Source organism: Eptatretus burgeri, chromosome 2 (genome assembly GCF_056783735.1).
Source record: "Eptatretus burgeri isolate ZD-2024b chromosome 2, Ebu_testis_v1, whole genome shotgun sequence".
Classification (NCBI taxonomy): Eukaryota; Metazoa; Chordata; class Myxini; order Myxiniformes; family Myxinidae; genus Eptatretus; species Eptatretus burgeri.
Window position 1 is genome coordinate 60,856,915 of NC_140962.1, and position 20,514 is coordinate 60,877,428.

The 20,514-nt window shown below is 50.6% G+C and overlaps 1 long non-coding RNA gene across 1 annotated transcript in view; it reads right to left on the reverse strand.

The window, feature by feature from the left end:
* The window catches only part of LOC147032144 (uncharacterized), a 51,021-nt gene that overhangs the window by 17,208 nt on the left and 13,299 nt on the right, over positions 1-20,514 (reverse strand). The gene's annotated exons all lie outside the window — the stretch shown is intronic.

A 20,514-nucleotide genomic window follows, 5' to 3' on the forward strand; every position in this document is an offset into this window, starting at 1 on the left:
TGCCCATCATTTTTCAGAGGTTGGCAAAATGAGTGCCAGCTTGCTGGTAGCCTGTGTCGGAGTGATGATGCTTCCAGGATTGTGCCCAATAGCCAATGAGACTGCTGAGGCAGCACCAATGCTCTGTACAGACTATGGTCCCAATGGATGGATGGATACCCACTAGAAAGGGGGGACTTTAAAAACAGGCATTTTTATGATAACAAGGGCATGAAATTTTGTTCTAAGTCAATGAATTATTATCTTTCCAACCAAGTGCATTGGTTATTACCTTTCCAATGATGTCATTTTTATTATTCTACAACAACACGAGCCGCTGTACATTAAAGCTTGAGGTCCCACTTCTTCTTCCTCAATTATAGAAACACGGGCTTTCAAAAGAAGATTCTTCATCATTAAACGGCCACAATTTTTTGTTCCAAGTAAATCGAGTATTCTCATTCCAGCGGCAGCATTTGTATTTCCTTCCAACAGCAGGGACCCTTTTGAATGAAGCGTGACACACACACACACACACACACACACACACACACACACACACACACACACACACACACACACACACACACACACACACACACACACACACACACACACACACACACACACACACACACACACACACACTTCTCCTTTCAGTAATATATTACATGACATTCAGTTGGTTAAACATGCATTTGCATGCACATGTCATACACATCTGAATATTCCATGACCTCGTCATTGTGACTAATTACAACATTGTGATTTGTGGCAGTATAGTTATGGCCTCTTGTGTAATGATTTGAGAGTAAAAACATCACATAAGTATCTCTACAACCCAGCTGCATATTTGCCATGTCAGCCCTTAAAAAACATCATTTTCGATCACCTTTTTTCATTGCAAAGGAGCATCATTCAGGGTTTAAATGACACAAATCAGACGCAGAAACAAAAAGCAAGCCATGATGAAGACCAAGAAAATAGAAATTTGAATTCCCCTGAGCAGCATGAAGTTGTCTTTTCTTTGTAAAGTCTGCAAAAGTAGCCTTTTGGATTTCGATCAAATGAAAAAAAAAAAAACAGCTGGCTTTATTGTGCCTCCAAAAAAATCTTATATTATCATGCTGTCCTTGTGTGAATAAAACATTCCATTCTAATTCATAACTGATTCGAACTCATCTCCTGCCAGTACAGTGACAACAATTCTTTTTGCAGTTTGCTGTGTGCAGTATATAACTTCATTAATGCGCTGCCTTCTGGGCAAACTGTTCACGAAAATGACGACAACCATTGAAACCGAGTACCATAAACGAGTTTATTCCATAAACACATTATTCCATAAACACATACACCGGGTATTATCATGCCACGATTAGAACTGTGTGGTTTTCTGGCTGTTACCAAAAGGTAAGTCTGCGCAGCTAATCAGATTTACACCGGAAAAGGATGATTGCCATGTTGAGTGAAATAATTTTTCCATTATTTTCAGCTCTAAGATTTTTCAACAATAAATATAACAATTAAAAACATCAAAATTACACAATTATCGAAGAGGGCGAGCATTCAGTTACAGTTGTTGTAGGGTGTTTTTTTTTCTTTTGCAAAATTGAGGCTCACAGAATAGCAAAATTACAGAAAGTATAAACCGACAGTGGGGCTGCGGGGTAAGAATTGGACACATTAAGCAAGGGAATTAATGAACAGAATAAGAGGAGAGAGTGGGGGAGGAAACACTGCAACCCACATATCAGATGGTTGGATTAGGAAGGGTTAATGGAGGGAATAAATATTGTGGGTAGGGATACTGAATGACAGGAGATTGCGGTGCACCGGCTGCATGAAACCCTGGAGAGAAGAGTGGGATTGAACGGCCTCTGGAAGGCTGTTCCACAGACATGAGAAGTAAGGAATAAAAGTGTTGAGGTGTGCAGTGCACCTGGATTTGGAAGAATTTTTGAAAGTACCTGGGTTATGTTGTGTCAGGTGAGGCATCATTTGAACCATAAATACAAAGAAGATTGTCACACGGGGTAGCAACTTTCCAGCCAATGTGCTCGAGAGGCTGGGAAAGGTGAGGTCTCTCAATGTCCACCAAGCTTGCTGTTTATAATGCCATACATATCTTGTCATGAATGCCAAGGTATTGCTTGCGCACACCTTATACTCACCTTGCATTTGTTTAGGGCGAATAATTTGTCACTCGCCTTTCTTTTTTAGAAACAGTCAAGGCTCGTGGAAGAGCTAGTACATTGAACGGATCAGGATGTAACAGGACAAAAGGAACAGTAGGTGGTGGGGCCGACACAAAAAGCAGAGTTAAAGGACAAAATAGGAGACATTGACAAACAATTGGTGTGGTGAGGAATGGGGGGCAGGGAAGGATATGCATGTGGTGCACAGGATGGATGGAAAAGGAAACGCTTAGGAAGGAAAAACTGGAAATTTTGAAGGCTTGGGGTGGGAGGGGGTAGAATAGATCATAGGAATGAAGAGAATGTGTAAGTTAGTTCCACAGGTGGGGGAAAAAAAGAGGAATGCCTCCATCAATTTTTCCCTTTATTTATTTGGCCTTTAGAAGAAGTCGGTAAAGCACATGCCTGTGCCACCCTGCATTATTCCATAAACACAATTTCCTTAGCATGGACCAAATTACGGTGTTCCCATTTCATGCAATATTATAACGGCACACGGTAGAGCTCATATCTCTGCCAGGCTGATTATTTTACGTTTTGTATCCCATTGATAGGCCGGATCTGGATTCGGACCTGGATTAATATTTAATTGGCTTATTCTTGTCACCGAACCAACTCATCCACCAAGTTTCAACCGAATCCATTCATAACTTTTTCAGATATTGTGCTATATATAGCTTTAGCCATCTCACTCAATGGTGAAGAATCACTTCAAAAAATTATCGGATCTGGATACTGATTCGGATGTTCACCAAACTTGAAACAATTCTTCCTTGTTGCATACTCAACTCGCCCATCAAATTATGACCGATTTTGACCAAATCCGTCCACAACGTTTTGAGACATTGTGCTATATATTATGGTTTTTGTCCCGATCTCTCAATGGTGAAAAATCACTTTAAAAAATTCTCTGATCCACATTTTGATCCGGATCTTCACAAAAATCTAATCATTTCAGTGTTGTCACGCACACAAGGTCTCCACTAAATTTAGTCCAAATCCATTTGTAGCTTTTTGAAATATTTTGTTCACAAACAGACAAACAAAAAAAAGGACGTTGTGCAGAGCACGACACTTAAAAAATCAATAAAACGAATTTGGCTGAAACAATAATTGGTGGTTGAATTGAAAGACCAAATATGCAACTCCTCTTCAAATTTAAAGTCAATTGGATGAAAATTGACAATTTTAGAAATTCGGCCTATGTTGACCTCAAAAAATAATAATTGGTGGTTGAATTCAGTGACCTGATATGCAAATCTTCTATAAATTTCAAGGCAATGGGATGAACATTGAGGATTTTATAAATAGCACATTAGTTGTTGGTAGGTGGGGGTGGTAGATTTTGCAAGTATCGTGCAAAGCATGACGTGCATCTTGTTTGTGTGTTTGCTTGTTTGTCATGCTACTCCAACTACAGTTCTGGTCCAATTACATCAAGACTTGCAACATAGGATCAGCATGACTCCAATTAATCTAGAGAGGTGTGTTTAGCTTTGCCAGTGGTCGTGGGTGGGTGGGAGGAGGGGAGGGATATAAATTCTCCATCTTCATGTGTATTATGTAGTGCCACCTCCAGGTGGGGGAGGGTATTACAAATCTCCACCATTTACAGTGCAGTATTTATTCCTGCCCCCACCTTTTCCAGTACAGTGAGGTGTTTTGAATTATAAGCAAAGCTTTGTTTTTGTTTCATACACATAACCCAGGTTATTTTAATTTTATTTTTGGGAGCGATTGAGGCAGCTGTCAGTTGCCTCCACACTGCCCAAATAAAGGTGTGTATCAGAAGTACATTTTGCATCCTTGTAACAAGATCCCCTTCTTCTTATTCTTGCATATGGTAGCTATCATTTTGTTGGGGCACGGCGATGCCGCTGATGCTGTGCCTCTGTACCAGTACACTAATACTCGTTTTGCTGACCTCAGAAGGATGACAGGCTTAGTCAACCCCAACTGGTGTTAATTCAGCAGCAAACAGTGCTCGAACTCAGTGCACTAACATCCCAAACCAGCCACCCTAACCACTGAGCCAACACCAGACTTACAAGATGCCTTGAGGGCTTGGGACAATATCCTCTGCTGATGGCTTATCATGCTTATAAATCTAGGCCAAAATAAATACCATTGTGGCCTTGATTCACCTGATTAAAATACTGAATAAAAAATGTGGTTTTCCATCCATACAATTGAACTGTTTTTTATACTTATGATCAATAAATAGAGGATATACACCATTCGTTTGTTTGAATTGCGATTTTAATTACATTTGAGATACTTTGAATGTACAACACAAATGTAGATGAGCAATAAAACCATATTATTTTCAGTGGAGAAACAAGCCTGGTGCTGGATTAGTGTTGAGGGTGGTGGCTTGGGATCCTTGGGGTCCTGAGTTTGAGCCTCTCTGGTCACTGAATTAACATCAGGGGGGTTGACTCAGCCTGTCATCCTTCGGAGGTCAGCGAAATGAGCACGAGAATACTGGTAATTATCCCTGCGTGTCGAAGGCGACCAAAGGGTTGGTTTCAGGAAGGGCATCTGGCTATAAAAACATTGCCACAAGAAAGGGTACCATGATTGGAGCCCGCAAAATGCTGACCCCTGCTCCGGGAAAAAAGGCTTTAAAATGGTATGGTTTTCAGTGGAGAAAAAAAAATCTTGAATATCTTGCCTTTATATCTTGCCTAAGAGAAAAATATCTTGCCTTTGATCAATTTTCTGAACCACACACAAAATTACTGATTCTTGAAAAGGATAAGTTTTGAAAACTGCTTGCGGACTTTTTTTCCCCTGCAATGAATGAGATTTGATGTTTGGCAATATGGTGCATCCTGATATTGATGTAATATGCACAGACACACTTTGTGGGTGAATACACATGGTTGCTCTATGCTGTGCTGTCCAGCATGTGGTCGGACAAGCTCTCAAGCACTCCTTTGTAAATGGCCTCCTGAAGCACAAGTTGGATGGGAGACACAAGAGTGAAGGCTCGTGGTGGCTTGTTGTCTGTAGATTTGAGTATTCTCTGGAAACACTCTTCCATAGATTCACACACAGCAACGCTTGTTGATGGCATAACCAGACTAGTACGGTTCATGCACTGCAACAGTGAGTATTGCATTGATGTCAACCAAATGTCATCTTCATCTACAAAAGCACCTACACAATCAGGGCAACGGATCATCTTACACGCCATACAGACCACAAAACCTGAAATATATCCAACTGCAGCTTCTTTGTTGGATGACATGTCATATCGCCTAATGATGCTCTTCCAGAACATCTCTGTGCACATCATTAACAACACTCTGGTGTGTAAAAGCAGTTGGTGTACTGGTGCGACATTGTGGCTGACAGTTACCTGCAGCTTTCACTTCATAGCGCATGAGCAATCGCTTTTTTTTTTTTGTATACCATGTCGAGGCTCATGAAAGAGCGAATACACAAAACATATAACAAGGCAGGAGACAAGAGGAGTGGGAGAGGGAAGCACAAAATAGTGGGGAACAAAGAGAATAGGATATCTGTGGAAGGGAGAGGGATGGGGTGGGGTACACGGGTAAACAAGATGGTACAACAGGGACTTTCAAGAAGGAAAACAGGGAATTTAAAGGAGATTGGTTTGGGGTGGGTTAACAGGATTAGTAAAGATCAAGATTTTGGATGGGGGAAGATATGAGATGGAGGTGAACAGCTGTTTTGAAGACCTGAAGGAAGGAGTGGGATTGAAGAGAGTGTGGAATTTGTTCCAGAGGTGGGAAAAAGAGAAATGAAAGCGTGAAGGTGAGCAGAGATTTGTAATTTTGGGAGTTTCACCAGAAGGGGGTTTTGGTGGACTTTGTGCACCCTGAGGAAATATAGAGGAGCGCAAATTAAAGAGGGAGTGGAGGGGAGGGGGGAAAGACAGACGAGGAGAGAGAGGAGAAGACACAAAGACCACCAATCTGCCTCAAGTTAGAGAGTGAGACTCCCAAACACTCAGCTTCATCGTCGGAGATACGAATGATCCAAAATCCTTGGTTTCCAGAGCGTGAAGTTGAGCTTGGTGTGAGGCAGGAGCACCACCCCAGAGTGGGGTAGCAGTACTCCATCAGACTGTGGATGAAAGCTTTGTAAGTGGTTAGAAGCTCAGGTGTGCCAAGGAAGGACCTTGCACGAACAAGAATGCCCAGTTGGCGACTGGCTTTGGAGGCAAGCTTGGAGATGTGGCTTCCCCAGGAAAGGTCAGCTCAGGTATGGGAGCATGTGTCAGAGCAGCGCATCACTGCATCCTCTTTTCGCCGATATTCCAGGGGCCTCTGTCTGTCTGTCTGGCCATCCCCAAGGCAGATGCCTGGCCCATCCCCATCTCATTGAGATGCCGATCAACCTGCTGCAACCACGTGGCACGTGGACGGCCCATTGGCCTCCTCCACTCATGAGACTCCCTAGCTGAGAGAATCTGGTGAGCAGGATCAGCATCAGGAAAATGAGCCACATGTCCATACAGTGCAGTTGATGCTCACGGAGTATGCATGCAACAAATCTCATTTGAGTCTCTCTCAGCAACCGCTCGTTGGACACAAAGTCCGACCAGCGATAGCCAAGGATTCTCTGAAAAGACCTGGCACCAAAGGAAGTAAGTCTCCATCTCAGATCCCTGGTCAGAGTCCAAGTCTCACATCCATAGAGCAAGACTGGAAGCACCAAGGACCTGAAGACTCAGACTTTCGTCCTCCCGCACAGGTACCAGCAGCGCCACACCCCATGATCCAGTGATCCCATGACTCCACAGGCCCGACCAAGACATCTGTTGACCTCTGACTCACAGCCAGCAGTGACATGAATATCACTGCCAAGGTAAGTGAATCTCTCCATGACCTCAACTCCCTCACCACAAACAGGCACAGACAGGACAGCAGCATCCAAGATGTAATTGAAAGCCTGGAACTTAGTTTTGACCCAGAAAACTGAAATCCCAGGGGCCCGGACTCCTCATTCAGAACCTCCAGAGCCCCCAAAAGGATATCTAAAGTCTCTGCAAAGATGACTGCATCTTCTGCAAAATCAAAGTCAGAGATCTTGACATTCCCAAATGCTGCACCGCAGTTTGATCTCTCTGACATCCTCCCCAGAATCCAGTCCATACAAGTGCTGAAAAGTGTGGGGGCCAGAACATGTGGTGTCCGGTGAGCAGTGAGGAACGTAGAATTGTGAGGGTTGCCGTAACTCTGTTTATTGCGTATCCGGATGTGCACCACTGTAGACTACCACACGCCTCTAGCGGCGCGAACACCTATATGCCTTGCGGACACGTGACGACCAAAACCACTCCTCCACGCCCCCACAACTCTCCCCGCATTGTGCCTTGCCCGCGCATGCCAATACACCACATTCCTCCCTCCTAAAAACATGATTATAAAATGACAATTATAATGATAAGCATAATAGGCAAAACATACTACGGCACAAAAGAAAATGGGCTTCATCTGCACAACCTGTCACAATAATGCCGTCGATATAATCTGGCCCACAATTTAGCCCTCTATCCCCATCACAACATATTGTTGTGGTTACCAAATTCGCAAACCACCATTCAGGTCCCTTAGGTGAGGTATCTCGGTAAGTGCATGTGTAGTTAGGCCCAAACCCGTTGTCTAGTGGGAATACATGTCATATATGCGAGCTGCGACTCTTCAGGATAGCCGTTTTTCTTTTACTATCTTTATTTTGGACCAATCGCCACCATCACAACCACAACAACCACCAACCACAACGCCGCTTCACCACAACCGCCATGACCTTTACCGTCACAACTCGCCACCATCGCATCACCGTCATCTCGCGCCGCTCATGGGCACCGATGCTGGACTCGTGTAGGGTGCACGTTGAACAGCGTGTACAAAATCACGGATTTTGTGCTTCAAAAACGGATCAAAAACGACACACGCCCACTTTTTGCCGTCCAATCGGTGAGCGAGGGGCGAATTGGCCCCGCCCCCAGGGCGATCGATATATGCAAATTTGTGGATCAAAAAGCCTTCACGCCCACTTTTTCTCGGGCCAATGGGGAGCGAGGTGAAAGGTCAAAGGGAGGGGGTCAAAGGCGAAGTTACGGGGGGATAAAAGGACGGTTTCGTCAGTCAGAACGAAAAGGAGTCAGCAGGACGAGAACGAGAACGAGAACGAGAACGAGAACGAGAAGGAGAACGAGAAGGAGTCGGAACGGAGGGGACGAGTGTGGAAGTCTGGAGCCCGAAGCCTGCAGTGGCTGGAGAAGCTGAAGAGAGTCGGACGAGGGAGGGGGTGCTTGCGTCGGTGCCAGGAGCTGCACGCCCGAGGGAGGCCGGCAGCGCGACCTGGCCGAGGTGGAGACGCACACCAGGGATAATAAAGATCCTCTATACCCCGAGCATCAGCAACCCCCTCCTGTTTCCCCCCGCGCTGAGATAGTGCGACCAAGGGGGCCCCGTTCCCACCCCTGCCAGGCACTGTCCACGAGGCCCGCGGGTTGCGGGGCCATCGCCGCTCCGCGTCTCATCACCAGACGGGTAGGCCCGACCCGGTCTCGGCCTCAGGCCTGCCTCATTCTTGAGGGTATTCTTTCCTTGGTTTTGGGTATGTGTTGTCGGCGCCGTCTGTGAAGTAGAATTGTATAAGTGTTGCCGTGTGCTCGGTAGTCGGTATTAGCTCTGCACTGTGTTTTCACTTTTATGTTTGCTTTTTGTGTAAATGGAATTGTGTTTTCTTTTTTTTGTGTGCATTTGGTGGAATTGTATTTGTGTGCTTCCCGTGTGCCGCGAATAAATGTGCTTTATTGTTGAACTGTTACCCGCTTCGCTTCGTCATTTCTTTCTTTGAATCCTCATCTTGCTTCACGTAAAGGGTTGGTAGTGGGCTGAATACGCCCGATAATTAATCGAACCGTCGAGGTCGACGATAACACCGCTCGGTTATTCTGATCGTACGGAACGGGTCGCTTAAGTGGCCCGTGTCCGAAGTCGACCTGCGGCGAGGTGCGATCGCCCGGTCTACCCTCCGCGTGGGTACTTAGGTAGGTCGAATTTGGCGAGCAACCCTATCCCACGCGGGGGCTGATTGGCTCGATCGCGGTGAGACCGAAAGGTCCACCCGTGACTGGTTCCCGGCGTTAGTCCGAGAGGGTCACGACTGGATTGTCCGTCCGGTGGGCGACGTGCCGCGATTCGAGTTACGTGGCCGTCCGCACGCCGGCGGGCGCGAAATCCGCAACACTGGTGTCAGGTCGTGCGATACAAATTCATCGCCCTCCTCGCGGCACTGGTATCGGAGAACAGGAAAACAGGCTCTCCTGTCTCCGGCTAAATTCACGGGAATCGGTCCAGGGGTGAGAGAAGCGACCCCCGATTCCCTCCAAATTGAGAGCGATTTAAATTAACCCTTCACGAGAAGCAAGATGGCGTCTCAAGGCGAGCGGGAGCCGGGGGTATTAGAAATGTATATGTGTAGTAATGTAGAATCCATGGTCCAGGATGGAATCCCCGAGCAGGAAATGTTGATTGTGCAGGAACACGGACTCGCCCAACTGAACCCAGAACCTGAGGTGGGTGCGGCAGCGGCCGCGGTGTATGACACCTCCCCCCCCCCTCTCCACCAAAACCCTTCCCCGACCCCTGCCGAAACGGCTCACCCAAGCGCACCCGACATGACCCAGCTATACACCATGCTGGCAAAAATGTATGCGGAAACGACAGCGAAGATGATTGCCAACATGAACAAGCAAATGGACGAAGTAAAAACGAAGATGGAAGCGAATATGAAAAACGAAATGAAAGGCATGAACGAACAAATGAACGAGAAGATGGATACAAATACAAATGAAGTGAAAACGACGATGGATGCGAATACACAGCAAATGAGGGAAGAAATGAAAGAACTACGGGGTGAGACGCAGAACATGGGCTGATGCCTGTAGGCGGGCATGAAGGCCGTGACCAGGGAGCTGGGAATGGCGACTTCACGTGTGGGAGCAAACGAGCTGGGTGGGGGTGCAACGGCTGACAGGCCCGCGGTGGAGGCGGGTGAAAAAATAATTCGTGGAACGTGTTGGGCGAGGGTCGTGACGATGACCGAAAGGGAAAAATTAAATGGGGAGATCAAAACGTGTGAGACGAGACACGAAATGACGACAACGGAAATAATAGTTGAGACAAGAGAGGTAAAGGGTGAAGAGTTGGCAGAGACACGGGAGATAGAAAAAATAGAGGAAAGACTACACGAGGAAGACGGGGTAAGTGACGCACACACACACACGGAGGTAGTGGAGGATAATGGGGGTGAGCTCGCGGAGCGTGTGGAGACCCAGTGCGAGCACCTGGATGGCCTCCTCCAGGAACGAGGGGAGGGAGTATGCCCCCTTGAGGCGGATCACAACCAGGTGAGTTCGGTCGTGCTTTGCGAGTTCGAGGGGAGGAGTGCTGTGGACAGGTGCACGGAGAGCTTGGGGGGTATAGAGGCCCCGGAGACCCTTGTGGGGACACGAATCCCCAGTGTAGTTGTCCCTGTGTGTGTGGTGCAAGGCGTGAGTGCGTCCCCGTGTGTGGAAGCGACCCCGTGTGTGAGTGGTGTGGTGGCGATGGTGCCGGAGTGCGTGCTTCCCAGCACGCCGTGTGTGGAAGAGGCACCGTGTGTGAGTGTCGCCGTGTGTGTGAATGAGGCACCGCGGGTGAGTGCCCTCGCGTGTGTGGATGAGGCACGGAGTGTGGAAGAGGCACCGTGTGTGAGTGTCGCCGTGTGTGTGAGTGAGGCACCACGTGTGAGTGGTGTGGTGGCGAGTGTGCCGGAGTGTGTGCTTCCCAGCACGCCGTGTGTGGATGACGCACCGCGGGTGAGTGTCCCCGCGTGTGTGAGTGAGGCACGGAGTATGGATGAGGCACAGCGGTTGAGTGCCCCCGCGTGTATGAGTGAGGCACGGTGTGTGGATGAGGCACCGCGGGTGAGTGCCCCCGCGTGTGTGGGTGAGGCACGGAGTGCGAGTGAGGAACCGCGGGTGAGTGCCCCCGCACGCGTGAGTGAACGGCCGTGTGCAAGGTCGTTGTGTGCAAGGGAGACCGTGTGTGTGAGAGAGCGATATGTGAGGGAGATGTCGGTTGGCATGCGGGAGCACGCAGCCGCGTCTCCCCGTGTGAATGTGATGGAGTGGACTGTGTGCGTCGTAACACGCAGGTATGCGTGTGTGGAATGGAGACGGAGACGGCGACAGAGGAGAGAAAGCCGAGTAGCGGCTGTAGCTGTTTCGGGGACCGTGCCGGGTTCACCCAGCAGTGAGCACGCGGTTCGTGCTGTGCAACGCACGAGACCACCACGTGCTCGCTTGCGAGAGTGAAGTCCCGGTCCGGAAACGCACGCGGTGGATTTGCCGATCCCGCGGACGGACAAAGTTTAGGCAGGTAAATGGATTTGGACCGGACGGGTTCTCCACGCGATCGTGTGTGTTAAGCTCCAACGGGCAAAGCACATGTGTTCGCGTGGGGAACCCCTCGAGACGTGGGGCTTGTGTTTTTTTCTGCGCACGGTGACGTCATGGCTGCACGTGGGGTTGGAATCCGGCAGGAGGGGTATCTCTGCCGGATGGTACCGTCCAAGGAGGGACGAGGAACACGTGCAGCTGCATGACATCACGGGCAGGTGTAAAGTGCGCGAGCTCTGAGTTGCCGCGCAGGTGCTGCGCATGGGAAAAAAAAAAAAAGAAAAAACAAGCCTCACTTTCGGGTGCAAAGGATTCCTGGGCAAGGGGTGAAAGACCCCCTTACCTGGGCACAGGATGGAAACTAGTTAGGGGGAAGGGTTAGCTTAGCTAGACCGACTTCATGGGGCAGGGGTAAGTCCTCATGGAGTCCGTGGAATGGATTAGTTAGAGGGATTGTAGCCAGATTTAGGTTGGGAAATAAAATGGGATTATTTATTTGGGGACATGGACAGACTTGTGAATGTGTAGAGGGGACGTAGTTTAGCTACGTAGTGTTAAAAGGAACGTGCTATACTGTAAGGGACGACGTGGGAGCACGAGTTAGTTAGGGGATGCAGATAGAAAGATGGCAGAGTTCAGTGGTGTGTGTGTGTTGAAGAGTTGGTGAGTTGTGAGGTGAGCACTTGTTGAGTGAGTGAGGCCAGCGGGTCTGTGTGTGTGGAGTGAATGGGGAATGCATGGTGCGATGAGTGATTGGGGGGAGGAGTGACTCCCGCCCAAGGGACCCCGGGGTCAGTGTAGAGTGAGTTAGCTGGGTTAGTCAAATTGAAAAATGGAGGTCGTTTTGTTGTTGGTGGGAATGTAGGCTCGAAACCCATTTGGAGGGGTGCAGGAGCCCTGTTGACGGGCTTGGGAGCGTGGCTGCGAAAGGTGAGTATCGCTGAGTGGGTACCCGGGCACCAGGCTAGTCGGCCGCGGTAGCTGCCGCCCATGGGGGCCGGGATAGCGTAGTGGGCACGGGTGCGTCTGCTTGGTGCGGAGGCTCGGGCGCCATTAGCCGCGTGGGCAGTGTTGTGGGCACGGGTGACCCTCGGAAAGGGGCCCGGGAGGCCGGCCTGCCACGTGTGCGTTTCAGGGAGGTGCCATGGGGGCACTCCCCGGTGTTAGGGAGCTGGTAGGCTCGGAGGCAGTGTAGTGCCCGGGGTGCCATCGCGGGAGATTCGGCAGAGGGTCGTGCCTGCCGGAGGGAGCCACGTGTCCCAGCCAGGAGACCGTGTGAGGGCACGGGAGAGAAAATTGGGGGCGAGGCCCGAAATTGTGAGGACACCAACACAGGCGACGGGAATCTGGGTTGTTAGAACCAATAGTTTAAGCGAGAGGCGCTTGTTGAAAGCCCCGGGGTAGTTTAACTGTTAAATGGTTAGGGTAGATTAGGAGATGTACCCCTCCGCACCATCCATCCCCTCGCTGTCGTTGTGGGCCGCTGGACCCACTTTGGTTATAGATCGCCGAACTCTGGGGAGGCCATTCTGAGACTTGAGTTGGGCCTCGACACAGGATGTTAGCTCTCCCTTATTCCCCTCCGGGAAGGGAACGTAGGGGTTGGGAGTAGGCTAGGTGACAGAATAGGTTAGCCGAACAAGGACGATAAAGGGGGTTAGGGGACGATTTATAGTGGGGAAGTAAAAATAAAAAAAATAAAAAAAAATAAGTTGGGGCTAAATTGGGGTTTGACAAATTAAGGGAGTGGGTATGTACAGTGACAGGCAAAGGCGATAGGTTGGGAGGGAGACAGGTAGGTAGGTCCGAGCCCGCCTTCCAAGTGGCCAGCACCACCGCACTCCCTCCACCAACCTCCACTGAACGGCAAAGGCTGGCCACTTCATCGGCTGGCCGTGTTTTGCTTCAAGGCGGAGGCCGGCCAACTTCATCGGCAGCTGTTGTTTTGCTGCAAGGCCTGTGCCATCGGCTGGCCGTGTTTTGCTTCAAGGCCTGTGCCGGCCAGTTCATCTGCTGGCTGTTTTTCTTCAAGGCCTGTGCCGGCCAGTTCATCTGCCGGCTGTGTTTGCCTGCAGCGGCCTTCTTCTGCGGGCTGTGTTTGCCTGCTGCCTTTGCCATGCCATGCCCACTGCCCAGGTTCACCAGCCCCGTTCAATTTTGCTTTGCCCCCCCCCCCCTGTTCATTTCCATGTGCGCCAGGATCCGCAAGGCAACAGTTTGCAAGCTGCGAGAACTGCCCTGTTGGCAGCTACAACACGGGCCTGCAGTGGCGGCCCGTGCACCGTGTTTGCGTCCATCCATTCATCCATCCATTCATCCATCCATTCGTTGTGTTCATTGCGTGTGCCACTTGAGCTGGCACGGAGACTGCGTTGTGCAGCCCAAGCACCGTTGTGGTTCACTGCGTTCAGTTCAAAAGGGAAGGCCTTGGACTGCGTGTGAGCAGCCAGCCACGTTCCCTGTCACCTGCATTGTTTTGAGCCAGAGACTGCATGTGGGCAGCCTGGCTCCCTGCGAACTGCTTTTCTTTTGCAGAGTTCAATGATCCTGGGCCATGGTTTAGTGTAAAATTTGTAAGTTAAGGTTAAGATGTACTGTAAATATGAGTGCGCCCCCGGCATGTTTGTCTTAGCGCCGGCAATTTTATTTAAGTCGTCCGTATGAGTGAGTTTGTTTAGATAGTTACGCAGCCCTCAGGTTATTTATTTTGGGGACACGAATACCATGAATGTCGCACTCAGGGATCCGTAGGTAAAATGTACTAGGGGAAAACTACACATGATGGCACACCAAAATTTGACGACTCGCCACGACTCTGTAAAAAGGGAAGGGGGTAGTGTTGTGGTTACCAAATTCGCAAACCACCATTCAGGTCCCTTAGGTGAGGTATCTCGGTAAGTGCATGTGTAGTTAGGCCCAAACCCGTTGTCTAGTGGGAATACATGTCATATATGCGAGCTGCGACTCTTCAGGATAGCCGTTTTTCTTTTACTATCTTTATTTTGGACCAATCGCCACCATCACAACCACAACAACAACCACCAACCACAACGCCGCTTCACCACAACCGCCATGACCTTTACCGTCACAACTCGCCACCATCGCATCACCGTCATCTCGCGCCGCTCATGGGCACCGATGCTGGACTCGTGTAGGGCGCACGTTGAACAGCGTGTACAAAATCACGGATTTTGTGCTTCAAAAACGGATCAAAAACGACACACGCCCACTTTTTGCCGCCCAATCGGTGAGCGAGGGGCGAATTGGCCCCGCCCCCAGGGCGATCGATATATGCAAATTTGTGGATCAAAAAGCCTTCACGCCCACTTTTTCTCGGGCCAATGGGGAGCGAGGTGAAAGGTCAAAGGGAGGGGGTCAAAGGCGAAGTTACGGGGGGATAAAAGGACGGTTTCGTCAGTCAGAACGAAAAGGAGTCAGCAGGACGAGAACGAGAACGAGAAGGAGAACGAGAAGGAGTCGGAACGGAGGGGACGAGTGTGGAAGTCTGGAGCCCGAAGCCTGCAGTGGCTGGAGAAGCTGAAGAGAGTCGGACGAGGGAGGGGGTGCTTGCGTCGGTGCCAGGAGCTGCACGCCCGAGGGAGGCCGGCAGCGCGACCTGGCCGAGGTGGAGACGCACACCAGGGATAATAAAGATCCTCTATACCCCGAGCATCAGCAACCCCCTCCTGTTTCCCCCCGCGCTGAGATAGTGCGACCAAGGGGGCCCCGTTCCCACCCCCTGCCAGGCACTGTCCACGAGGCCCACGGGTTGCGGGGCCATCGCCGCTCCGCGTCTCATCACCAGACGGGTAGGCCCGACCCGGTCTCGGCCTCAGGCCTGCCTCATTCTTGAGGGTATTCTTTCCTTGGTTTTGGGTATGTGTTGTCGGCGCCGTCTGTGAAGTAGAATTGTATAAGTGTTGCCGTGTGCTCGGTAGTCGGTATTAGCTCTGCACTGTGTTTTCACTTTTATGTTTGCTTTTTGTGTAAATGGAATTGTGTTTTCTTTTTTTTGTGTGCATTTGGTGGAATTGTATTTGTGTGCTTCCCGTGTGCCGCGAATAAATGTGCTTTATTGTTGAACTGTTACCCGCTTCGCTTCGTCATTTCTTTCTTTGAATCCTCATCTTGCTTCACGTAAAGGGTTGGTAGTGGGCTGAATACGCCCGATAATTAATCGAACCGTCGAGGTCGACGATAACACCGCTCGGTTATTCTGATAGTACGGAACGGGTCGCTTAATGGCCCGTGTCCGAAGTCGACCTGCGGCGAGGTGCGATCGCCCGGTCTACCCTCCGCGTGGGTACTTAGGTAGGTCGAATTTGGCGAGCAACCCTATCCCACGCAGGGGCTGATTGGCTCGATCGCGGTGAGACCGAAAGGTCCACCCGTGACTGGTTCCCGGCGTTAGTCCGAGAGGGTCACGACTGGATTGTCCGTCCGGTGGGCGACGTGCCGCGATTCGAGTTACGTGGCCGTCCGCACGCCGGCGGGCGCGAAATCCGCAACAATATATAGTGTTGGCACGAGCGAGTGGAAACCCAAATGCAGTGGACAGGTGCTCGAGTACTGAGTTGCACGACGAACTCAATGATGTTTGCAGACCACACTAACAATGGCCGTTTTAAAGATATAAAGAAGCAAGTCAGGGAGCATAGTATCACTATGCAGCAGAAGCGCCCCCAGGCGGCCCATGCTCACACGCCATCCAGCGAGGTCGCAGTGACATGCCGAGACGAACCTCCCGTGCCCCCTGGCCGACAAACTTTGTTTGTCAAAGCTTGCCAAGCTTGCCCGTCCCTTCCCGTTTGACAAGCTTGCTCGTCCCCCCACGGACAGAAACAGGCAAACACGCTGAGTCTGCCAGACATGAGGGCGCCACCACTGGCGCGGAGTAGCGGGTGGGGCGGCCTTGGGAAGATAATGGCCCGGCCCCCGCGCGAGAGTAACAAGAGGGGTGATGCTGAATAGCAAACTGCCCCCCCCCCAATCGACTCGAACGAGGCAATCAGTCCGCTCTATTACCAGCCGTTCCACACCAAAACCACGCATCAAATCCAGCCCAGACTTCAACACACGTCCATACAGACGAACAGCGTTGACTGGATATATATCAGGGTCATATAACAGCAAAAACATAGTCTGCACAGATGCAAACTTCCCTTCACGTACAGCGCGTTTCCCCAGTATGATCCCCACACATGAGATGGCAGCGAACCGCGGACTGTCCTCGAAGCCGGAAATAAGAAAGACCTCTTTTTTCGCAATGATCGTCCGCAAGTTCTTCACATCATATTGATCATATTGGTGATCATATTTGTCATCATATTGATCATCATATTGATCGATCTCAACCAAACAAATTATGCTCACACGCGGACTGTCGGCATTTGCTTTAACAACGCCAAGCTGAATCACTCGTGCTGCGAGAATCAAATACACAACAATTAGCAATTTATGAATGACATTGCGCGTATGCCTCTTGGTTGCCACGACGTTGAGGCGACTTGCTTGCCGGTCTCCATCTGAACGTTGCAGAGGCCACCGTCGATGTTCGCGTTCCGTGAACTTCTTGAATGCGACCAGCTCGCTCCAATCCCCCGTTGAAATGGCCTGAACGACACAGGTGTGCACTGTATCATGAGCGCAGCGGAAGCGCGAGAGCCCGTCACAGCTGGCATGGCCCCCGTTGCTCCGGAACCGTATATCATAGTTGCCGGAATCAATGACCGGAAACCCATGTTGCATCGTCGCGGCTCCTGCCGCTGGAACCTCGCCATCGGGTCTCGAGGGAGGCCCGGGCCCAAATGGAGGTACGTGCCCCGAAGGAGGCAAAGGTGCACCTGGAGGTACGAACTCTGAAACAGGAACCTCCTCCCCCTCCCGCCGAAACTGTAATCGGCCCGGCACGGGCCGTCCAAGGCCACCGGCTGGCGCCATCCAGTCTAGCCTGAGGCTAGCCAGCCAGTCCCGGCCCAAAAGGGCGAGCCCCTCCCCTTGTACCACAAACAATGAGAGTAGGGCACTTTGACCTTGGTAGACCACCGAGACGTCTGTCACAGCACGTGGTGCAATCGCTTCGCTGGTGTACGTGTACAGCGAAAAGGTCGTCTTGACCAGGTGAATACCGCGGAGGTCACGAGCGGTCCGTTCGCCCATGACCGACACTGCAGCCCCAGTATCAACTTGACACACGATCGGTGCCCCATTCACCTCGACCTCCACTGTCATTGGTCTTGTCACCTCCGGACCAATTGAAAACAGCCTCAACATTGGTTGCATTTCCTGCTCCGGGCCGCCGGGATCGCTATGCCCAGGCTGCAGGACTCAACCCGGGGCGTAAAAGTGTACGCCATGCACAAAACACCATACCGGCAGTAGGTCTCGACCCGGGACGTAGGGGTCGCTTCGCACACCGCCATTCATGACCGTTATGATGGCCAATGACATTCGGCACAGACACGGTAGACGTCCCTCAGTGTTCAGACCGCCGTCCGACTGACTGCATTGCAACGTTCGGTCACGACCCGCACCGAAGACTGTGCGTGCGGCCGTGGGCACTTGGTACATTGCGCTGACCTCCGGATCACCTGCCGCGCACTGGCCATCGAGGCTCCGGTCATCTCTCAGAGTCTGTGCAACAGCCGACGCCGATTCTGAGTTGAACTTAATGTCCTCATCCTTTAGCCATGGCATTGCAGAAACCATTCCCGAGGCTTGCAAATCAGAAATAAAACGATCTCCGAGCCCAGCCGTTCACTCGACGTGAATTCGCAGGTGACGGCGAGATGTCTGGCTGCAGGACTCGACCCGCACTGAAGACTGTGCGTGCGGCCGTGGGCGCGCAAACTCGCGATGCGCTTCCCTGGGATCCTCTCGAGGTGATCGCACTCGAACCGCGCTAGCTGTGCTGATTTTCCCGGCGCTCCGTGTGCCCGACAATCCAATTGCTCTGGCCAAAGACTCCAAGTCAATACCGAGGAAAACCCAGGCACTCTGCACACGTCGATCCGAAACAGACTCGTCGTCAGTGTGGTGTCCGGTGAGCAGTGAGGCACGTAGAGTCGTGGGGGTTGCCGTAACTCTGTTTATTGCGTATCCGGGTGTGCACCACTGTAGACTACCACATGCCTCTAGCGGCACGAACACCTATATGCCTTGCGGACACGTGTCTACCAAAACCACTCCTCCACGCCCCCACAATTCTCCCCGCATTGTGCCTTGCCCGCGCATGCCAATACACCACAGAACACACCCCTGACGAACTCCAGTAACAAATGGAAATAAGTCAGAGATGGTACCACCACATCTCACAGCACTCTCAGTACCAGAGTGCAGTTCAAATATCAGATCTATCAGTTTTGGTGGAACCCCACGAAGACCAAGAATCCTCCAGAGGGCATCCCGATTCACTGAATCAAATGCTTTACAGAGATCAACATCAGCTGTAAGCAACCCCTGATGAAACGCTCATCTGCGTTCGGTGAGGACCCAAAGAGCAAGAATACGGTCAAGCGTTGACCTCATTGGTGTAAAGCCTGATTGCTCTGGATGCTGGTCCTCAAGCAGATTGTGGTGAACCCTATCATTAATTATACATCTGAGCAAAGACCTTGCCTGGCACTGAGAGCAGCGTCACCCCTCAGTGGTTGTTGCAGTCTTGGCCATCACCCTTCCGTTTCCAGAGATGGACAACAAGGCCCCTCTTCCAGTCAGTTGGGATGATGCCGGTGTTCCAGGCAGAGCACAGAACTGCATGCAATCACAAAAGTGCAGCATTTCCACCAGCCTTAAGAAGTTCATCATAGATGCCACAGATCCCAGGAGCTTTACCCCATTTCAACCGGTTCACCGCAGCCTGTGTTTCCACAAACGAAGGTGGACCACAGTTGATTGAATGGTCAGCTTAAGGGATTGTAACACCTCTGACATCAAAATCGACAGCTGGTGGATAAGTCTTGTACAACCGCTCAAAGTAACTGCTCCAGCGGGCCTTAACTTCATACTCCTCTGTCAAGAGCCGACCAAACCTCTGCTCTAACTGCAGTACACCGAGGGATGGGCTTGGAAGAATGCAATGTGCAAATTCCCCTGTAAGCAGGATAAGAATCACTTGACCACAGGGGATGCTCTACCCCCTCACAGATTCCTCGCACATAGGCTTCCTTGTCCACCCTTAGCGCACGTACAGTTTTACACCTCAGCTCCCTGAACAGCTCAGCTCTGCTATTCAGCCTGGCCCTGTGACTCTGGTCAAGGTATCCAATGTCCTTTGAGACAAATTTCTTCTTCACCCGACGGTGAGTTCCAATACATCCACCGGCAACATCAAGAAGGGTGGTCTTAAAGGCACTCCACAACTCTTCAGGATCTCCGAAAGCACCCAGACCCCCCAAATCTCCACTCAGCCTGTTCACAAACTCTTCAGCTACCTTCTCATCCTTGAGCTTTCCAACATCCAGTCGAGGCTGAGATGGTACCATTCTCCTGGATTTAAGGTGCAACTTGAGAGTTGCTACAACAAGCTGGTGGTCAGTATTGAGGAACTGAGCACTCTGGTAGACTTTGCAGTTCTGGATCATCTTCGAGTGACCATCAACGAGCACATGGTCAATCTCCTTTGCCACACCACCAGCGTTGGAACACCAAGTCCAGTGTTGAGCCTGTGGGTGCTGAAACTATGAAGCAGCCACCATAACTCCATGAGTTTTTGCAAAGTCAAGGAACGTAGTGCTATTCTGGTTCACAGTTCCAGGCCCATGGGGACCAACACACATCTCATAACCATCCGTATCAGTTGCAATAGATGCATTGAAATTCCCCAAGACTATAACTGTATCTTGTCTGGGGCACTGATCAACCACAGTCTCGAGCATGGCATAAAATGCATCCTTTACGGTGAGATCACTC